This window comes from Lactuca virosa, chromosome 8 (genome assembly GCF_052849685.1).
Source record: "Lactuca virosa cultivar CGN04683 chromosome 8, Lactuca_virosa_CGN04683_v6, whole genome shotgun sequence".
NCBI lineage: Eukaryota > Viridiplantae > Streptophyta > Magnoliopsida > Asterales > Asteraceae > Lactuca > Lactuca virosa.
The window spans coordinates 158,230,393-158,237,626 of record NC_136433.1 but is presented as its reverse complement, the minus strand read 5'-3'; the positions used below and the strand labels follow the sequence as shown (position 1 = coordinate 158,237,626).

Genomic DNA, 7,234 nt, shown 5'->3' with positions numbered 1-7,234 from the left:
GTAACCTACGTTTCTGTATCGATTATGACATCCTTAGGATCTTATTAAATTGAGACAATCAATGGTACCTAAAATGTTTCAAATATACTGAGAATTTCCACATCAGTGATAATATAAACGTAAAAAAGTTTTAATTGGTTCTAAAAATTAGAGAATGTCACATAATGTCATCTCTTCAAAAATTTAAAGGTTTAGGACACGTGTTTTTGAATGAACTAAAAATAATGTCACAATAAAATATAAAAAAAACACGGAGGACACCTAGCATGTCAAAAGTACGTGTCGACTTATATATTTTTTTTCATTAAAACCCCGCGTCCGTATTCCTCCTTATCACAAATTCGACCAACGTAAGCTAGGGCTTTTTTCTTTTTGCTCATCATGCAACCCTAGCTAGGTAAATCCCCTTTTCTTTCTGGCTTAATTTATCTCCATTTCTCTCTCATAATTGAAGGAGCGAACAAGACACAAGTTTCAGAAGAGTTGGTATGAGTCGATGATTTTTCCCCATTTCTTTCCGGGTTAGGAACAAAGACACGTAGAACGTGAAAGAGGAGGAACAAGACACACACATTGTGTGTGAGGTGCAACCACATTAGCTTTCACTTGCAGAAGAGTCACTGAGAGTCAGTGATTCCATCTAGGGTTCGAAAAGGTTAATCCATCTCTTGACATTTATTCCACCATTTGTGCCCATTCTAACGTGTAACATGTTCGTGATCATTCTAAGGTTCGACATCTTACCTTTTAGGAACATGTTGGTTATTATCTGTTGAGATTCTTTAACATTGTTCACCATCCTTCCAGTCTTTCTCTTTATAGGCGTCGACTCCAAGATAAGAACATATATTTCACATTACTTTATATAATCCTATCACCCATTTGATATAATTTTGTTTTCCGTGCTCTGATTCCTATTTAATCATAAAGAAAATGTATGCACTGCAACCATTCGATGAAATGCCTAACTCAAATTAAACACTTTTATATTTCCTGTTTTCGATGTGAATTCGATTCGTTGATGCAGATCTTTCATTTCTATTGTTACAGGCTGGTGAGCATTTGAAGAAGTACCCAAGTTTTAGTTTTATAAATTTCCTCTCATTCTCATTTTACAAGAATCTCATGGTTTGGAAAGGAAGGAAGCTGAAAAAAAGGTACATGATCCCTTCCCTTATTGGTATACATTATAATTTTTTTTTCTAAACACCAAAAATGACTGTTGTGGTGTTATCAACCCAAGTTGTCCCAGTATGTGGCCATCTTTATTGCTTCTGCCTGGACTATATACAAGGTCTAGGCAGCCTGTGAACCGGTAAAAGAAGTTGATCGCTGACACATTCCCTATACATCCGGTTAGTGTCCTATAAATTTGTGCAAAGTATTATGTGTACTATGGTTATGTAAGTTCTTTTGTTTTGGAAATAAGAAAAAGGGGGAAGAACCAAATTATTGTAAGGTTGGATAACTTTTTAAATATGATATGAGAAACCCTTTATGGATCCCAAAGGTACTTTTTTTTAAAGTTTCTGATGTGAATGATTCGTTTTATAATGTCAATCATTTAGGTGGTGTTTGTTTTTTGTTTGCAGATCTGCGTGGCTTCTTCTGTCTGCGCCGCGCAGACATTAGCCTTTGCAGACTGTTTGTTTTTTTTAAGACTGCAGACCTAAAAATGTATGCGCGCCCTCTTCTTGGCGCAGATGTAGACCAGAGTCTTCTAACAATTTCAGACATCTTCTAGCCTAAAAAAACACATATATCTTTATTTTTTTTAAGTTTTTTTTTAATTTATATTTTTTTCCAACTTTATTAATGATAAACAATTTGAAAAAAAAAATTACAAAACTTAAAAAAAATGTTCGACGATACAAACATGATATTTTTGACAAATTTATAAATAAATATTTATTACAATAATAGTCATTGAAGTTGTTTATATAAATATGAAAAAAAAATCATAATATATATTCTTATATTTTTGTGCCAAATTTTGTAAAACATTATTTAATACAGTATCATCAATTTCTCGAAAAAATATTTATGGTACGTTTTTAATGGATTTAATTGAAAAAATCGAAGTTTATTTCCATCCATTTATGTATCAAATTCTTTGATCCTAATTATAATGTTTAGTTATAACTTTGCAATCAAAGTTGTTGGTTTTTTATCAAATATATACGTTAATTCATACCATTTTTATTTTTATTTTTTATACAATAATACATAAAAGTTGATCTAGATTTGTTAATTATTTACAACAAAGTCATAAAAATATTAAAAAATCACTTTGAAGTTAAAAAAAATCAGTTTATTTAGATTTCAGTTTATTTTAGTAGTACGCAGATGTTTAAAAAACAAACAGTCTTCTTTTTTTAGAATGCAGACGTTTGGTCCACCTTTTCTACTGCAGATGTCCACAGATATGGTCCGCAGACTGCAGAACCTTAATGTACTCAAAATTGGTTGTGTCAAAATTTGTGTTATTTAGTTTCAACCAAGTCTTCAATTTCATCAACAGATTATATGTAGGCTACTACTATTTAGTTTTAAAATATTAAGAGGACACTAAATTCCAAATAGTTGCTATATGAATTTAGTTTTATTCTAATAATCGTGTATTAATTGACATTTTTACCCTTCTTTGACTAATTATATATGAAACAAGTACGGCATAAGTTATAATAATCCTACATCAACGATTATATCTCCCTCCCCCCTCCCTCCCTCTCTCTCTCTCTCTCTCTCTCCACATCAATGATGTCTTTCTTTCTCCTTTTAATATCACTACAAGGATACGGAGCTATGCCGACATCACCTATACCGACGACGCATGTCGTCGCTACAAGTCCCTCTATGCCGACGAAAATCGTCGCCATACCATTTGCAAACTTTGACCGATTTACTTTGACCATATCTGTGTCGACGACAAGTCGTCGCTACAAGTCTAGCGGGAACGACAAAAATGTTCGCGGTATTCTGAAAGTCTATATCGACGACAGGTCGTCGGGATAGGTATCAAAAAAATCTATTTTCCATTTATTTTTATTCCATGTGCCAGAAATACAGTACGACGTAGTTTTGTGTATGCCATACCGACGACGAGTCGTCGGCATGACACGTGGCGATCCGCGTGATAGGGCTATCCCAAATTTGGTGGGATCACAGGTACCATTGCATTATCATACTTGGCGTCATGTTCCTACCAAGTACAAAGATGATTTATATCCCGAGCTAGAAGTAAGTATACAATATATTTTATATGTATTGAATTTTACACCTATTAAATAATTTTTACTAATCAAATATGGTTTTCCTTTTGCAGACTTATTTTGATCTTAATAGGTATCGGGGCACAGACTTGTGGGAACCCCTTCGAGCGGGTATCCAAGCAGATATGCAAAGAGCTTATCGAGAGCGCAAGTATCAGATAAAAAAACATTTTGATAGAGTTGGTGGATATCATAACGTGGAAAGGGCAAGAAGATGTCCATCCACTGAGTTGGTGGATATCAAACGCACGTCGGTCAAAAATAAAGTTACTAGGTCGAAACTTCTGCACACAAGTGCTCACGGATGTAGATCCTATGCTCAACGACGTTATTTAGAGGTATATAAAATACATTAGTATTATTTAAAATTGTTATTAACATTTGTATAAATATATTTATTGTTTTTTCACTTATTATAGGATAAAATGGGAATCAAACCGCAGCAAATTGAGGGTTGGAGACAAATGGGCTACAAAGAAGGTTCGGGTTGGTGTACAATTTGAGCACAAGAAGATTGCGTAAGTGATAAACGAAATGAATGTGTTGTTTAAATATATTATTATTATTAATTATAGTTTTTTGTTTAAAAAATTTAATTATTATTTTAATGTTTAAGTTTAGTTGTTTGTTTTAATTAACGTATGTTTATTTTTTCTTTATTTTAGGAGAAAATTCAAGAGGAATATGAGAAAATGCAAAACGAGGTTGGGGAAGGCGGTGAAGTAAACGAGGAAGAATGTTTAGAACGTGCCCTTGGGACGAGACGTGGGCATGCTCGCAGGGGTGGGTAGGAGACCAACCGCCAACTTTGGTTTAATTCCAAATGAACGACCTTCCACTTCTAAATCGTCCCAATCTCAATCCCAATTTGATGCACAACAAATGCAAGAATATTTGCAACAATATAATGCATCATTGGCGGCATGTATTCCGAACTTCCAACCACCACCATTCCTAACTTTCTATTCAACTATAACACACAAGCAACTACCTCTCAACAATTTGCTGAAAGGATGGAAGAAGAATGAGAAGAAGAAGAAGGAGGAGAAAAAGGAGGAGAAGACGATTATGATAATGATGGTTGATGTTTTTTTTTAGTATTTTGAACAATGTTAGTTAACTATTTATTGTAATATTAAACTTGAATTTGATGTTTTGAATTTGAACAATGATACCTAGTTAATGTATTTCAAGTGATATATGCTGCAATGTTTTTTGGATTTGTTAAAAATGCAGGAATGGTAATTACAAAATTTGTAAAGCTAAAAAAAACAAACAGTAGCTATCCCGACGACATGTCGACGCTATAGGTACATAATCGACAACTGTGAAAAACCTATAGCGACGACTAGTCATCGTAATAGCCTAAACCTTTCGCAACAACAATTCGTCACTATAGGTTTCCCGACGACAAGTCGTCGCCCCAGGTTATTTATAAAACTTTATTTTTTTTCTGAAAATATGATTGACGAAAGTTATACCGACATCAAGTTGTCACAATAGGTGAGGCTATGCCGCCGACATCTACGCCGACAACATTATTGACCTATGCCGACACACCTATGCATAGCCTATACCGACGACAACATTATTGACTCTTTGCCGACGACATTTCGTCTGCATAGCCTATGCCGACGACATGTAGTCGGATAGGGTCCGAATTTGTCGTCGCGATAGGGTGTCTATGTTGTAGTGTATGTTCTGAATTTTTTTATTAGGGTTTGATGACGTTACCAATAATCAGCTCAAGAAGGTACTTATTTATATTTTGTTTTGTTATTTCAGATGTAGTTTTTGGCATTTTTTATTGTTATTAACTATACAATAACGTATGTATGACTCCATATCTTTTAATAGTTTTGATGTTGTGTTCATTGTGTAGGGCCCTAAGTTCTTAAATATATATCAAATATATAATCACAAGCTCTTACTTCTGCATTGTGCTCTCTTGTTGCATCAATTCAGAGATGTTCTAGCATGTGGCAACTTCATGAGGTAAATTACTAAAATACCCTTTACAAGCACATGGCAAGCCTTTTATATGTTTAAGTGATTGCATTGTTTGGTTTTAGGGGCAACATACTGGAAACAACTGAATGACATTATTGTTTCGAAAGAGGACTGAATGACATTATTGAATACAAGAAAATCTGAAATTAGACTAAAACTGCTATCTTTATAAAACCACATGGACCATTTATGTACTTTAATCAAAGATACATAATATACTAGAACTCTTCTTCTTCATGATGGATCTAGAATTGAATTTGTCATTTTTTTTTTCTAGTTTCTTCTTCTTCTTCAGGGGTGGTGATGGATAACGTATGATATTGCATCTGGCATGTTTTTGTAAATAATGATTGGCTTGAGGATTGTATTGAAAAAAAGCTAAAAAAGCAAAAACAATTAGAACAAAGACACAATCAATGACTGAATTTGTGGAGGCAGTTGCCGTCAGTAGTACGTACGTGTAGTTCATGTACCCGTAAATCATTGACTATTTGAATTGAATAAAATTTGCTGCTTCCATTTAAACTTTAAGTTAGATAGATAAATAGACAATTACAATCAGATTACAATGCAACTTTAGTTGGTGAGGAATCATTATATAAATCTTCTATTTCATCGAAATCTAAAACAATTAATAATTAGATCCTAATTCAACTTGACTAGGGTCTGTTTCTTTTTCTATCCATTAAATCCTTTATGGATAAAATGGCTAGTGTATATCTAGATAAAGTGTTTAACCGAACAACTGAGACTAAATGGCAATTTTAACCTTACATATGTCAACATTCAGTTTTATTTTTTATTTAATGAGGTTGGTTCATGCCATATTTTTAAGTGGATTAATATTTATCAAGGTTGTAAAAAACGTTAGGCGTTTGCTCGGTGGACTGCGGTTAAGGGATTAATCGGCTAGGCGAGGATTAATCGGGGACCATTAATTGTTAATTCGTTGAATTTAAAAAAATTAAATATGACTAATATCATAACAAAGTTCGTAATTACCACTAATATCATAATAAAATCGGTTAATATGATTAATATAACACTAATCATTCCTCCAATAGGTTCTATTGAGATAGAACTTCTTCAAGTGTTAAAATTTTATCTTTTTCTACTGATTCACTTATTTTCTAGGCAAGAATTAATCACTAGGCGCTCTCTAATCGGTCGGATAACTCCTAAGGATTAATTAGAGATTAATCGGGACCTAGTCGGGATTTTTACAACACTGTTATTTATAAAGAATTACCCCATCTAGATTTATAATAATTTGTTGATTTTTAGGAGGAAATGGTGTCATTAGTCCTTGAGAAATCAAAAGTTAATGATTATGCAACCATGGTACCTATGGTATAAATCATCATGAAAAAGGATTACCTACTGTAGGTAATTGACTTGGTTAGAATAAATGCAAAAGATAAAAATGTACTTTTATTTATTTGATTATTATAGCATCTTACTTTTAATATTTTTTTTTTATTTATGGATCATATTTTGGAAAACCTATCCAATTATAATATTGTAATTAATAAACGTAGGATATGAACAAATAAATAAAAGTACATTGATATTTCTGGAATGATTGTACAAACTTTAGAATGTTCATATACCTAATGGCAGACACCCTAAACCATTTACTTTTAATAATATATATGGGGTTTAGGGTTGTAGATCATTCATGTATTAGATACATATGTTTTATCAAAGATAAATTTAAGAAAAGCACTTACATTTTTTTGTCTTTTACTAAAACACCATTAAAAGTTAAAACCAAACATACTAGCTCCATAATTTTAGCTGCAAAGAATCCATTTTTCCAACAAGGTGAAGCCTCAATGTTCAAAAACATCTATATATTTTCTCTACTTTATTTATCAACCATGCATGCATATTTATTTTCCTCGCATAATATCTTCATGTAGATCTTTTCGAATGGGATGAAAGAATCAAAA

General features: G+C 32.7%; 2 long non-coding RNA genes across 3 annotated transcripts; both read left to right on the top strand.

Annotated features, from left to right (window-relative positions):
* Positions 1-340: 340 nt before the first annotated feature.
* On the top strand, positions 341-1,525 carry LOC145134368 (uncharacterized). Of its 2 annotated transcripts, none has more exons than XR_013719107.1 (3): positions 341-655; positions 1,051-1,157; positions 1,244-1,525. It is a non-coding gene; the product is annotated as an uncharacterized LOC145134368 (long non-coding RNA). The 2 variants fall into 2 exon arrangements; XR_013719106.1 differs by having other exon boundaries at positions 341-730.
* Positions 1,526-3,331: 1,806 nt separating this feature from the next.
* On the top strand, positions 3,332-4,347 carry LOC145128621 (uncharacterized). Its single transcript, XR_013717017.1, has 3 exons — positions 3,332-3,610; positions 3,692-3,790; positions 3,938-4,347. It is a non-coding gene; the product is annotated as an uncharacterized LOC145128621 (long non-coding RNA).
* The last annotated feature ends 2,887 nt before the right edge of the window (positions 4,348-7,234 follow it).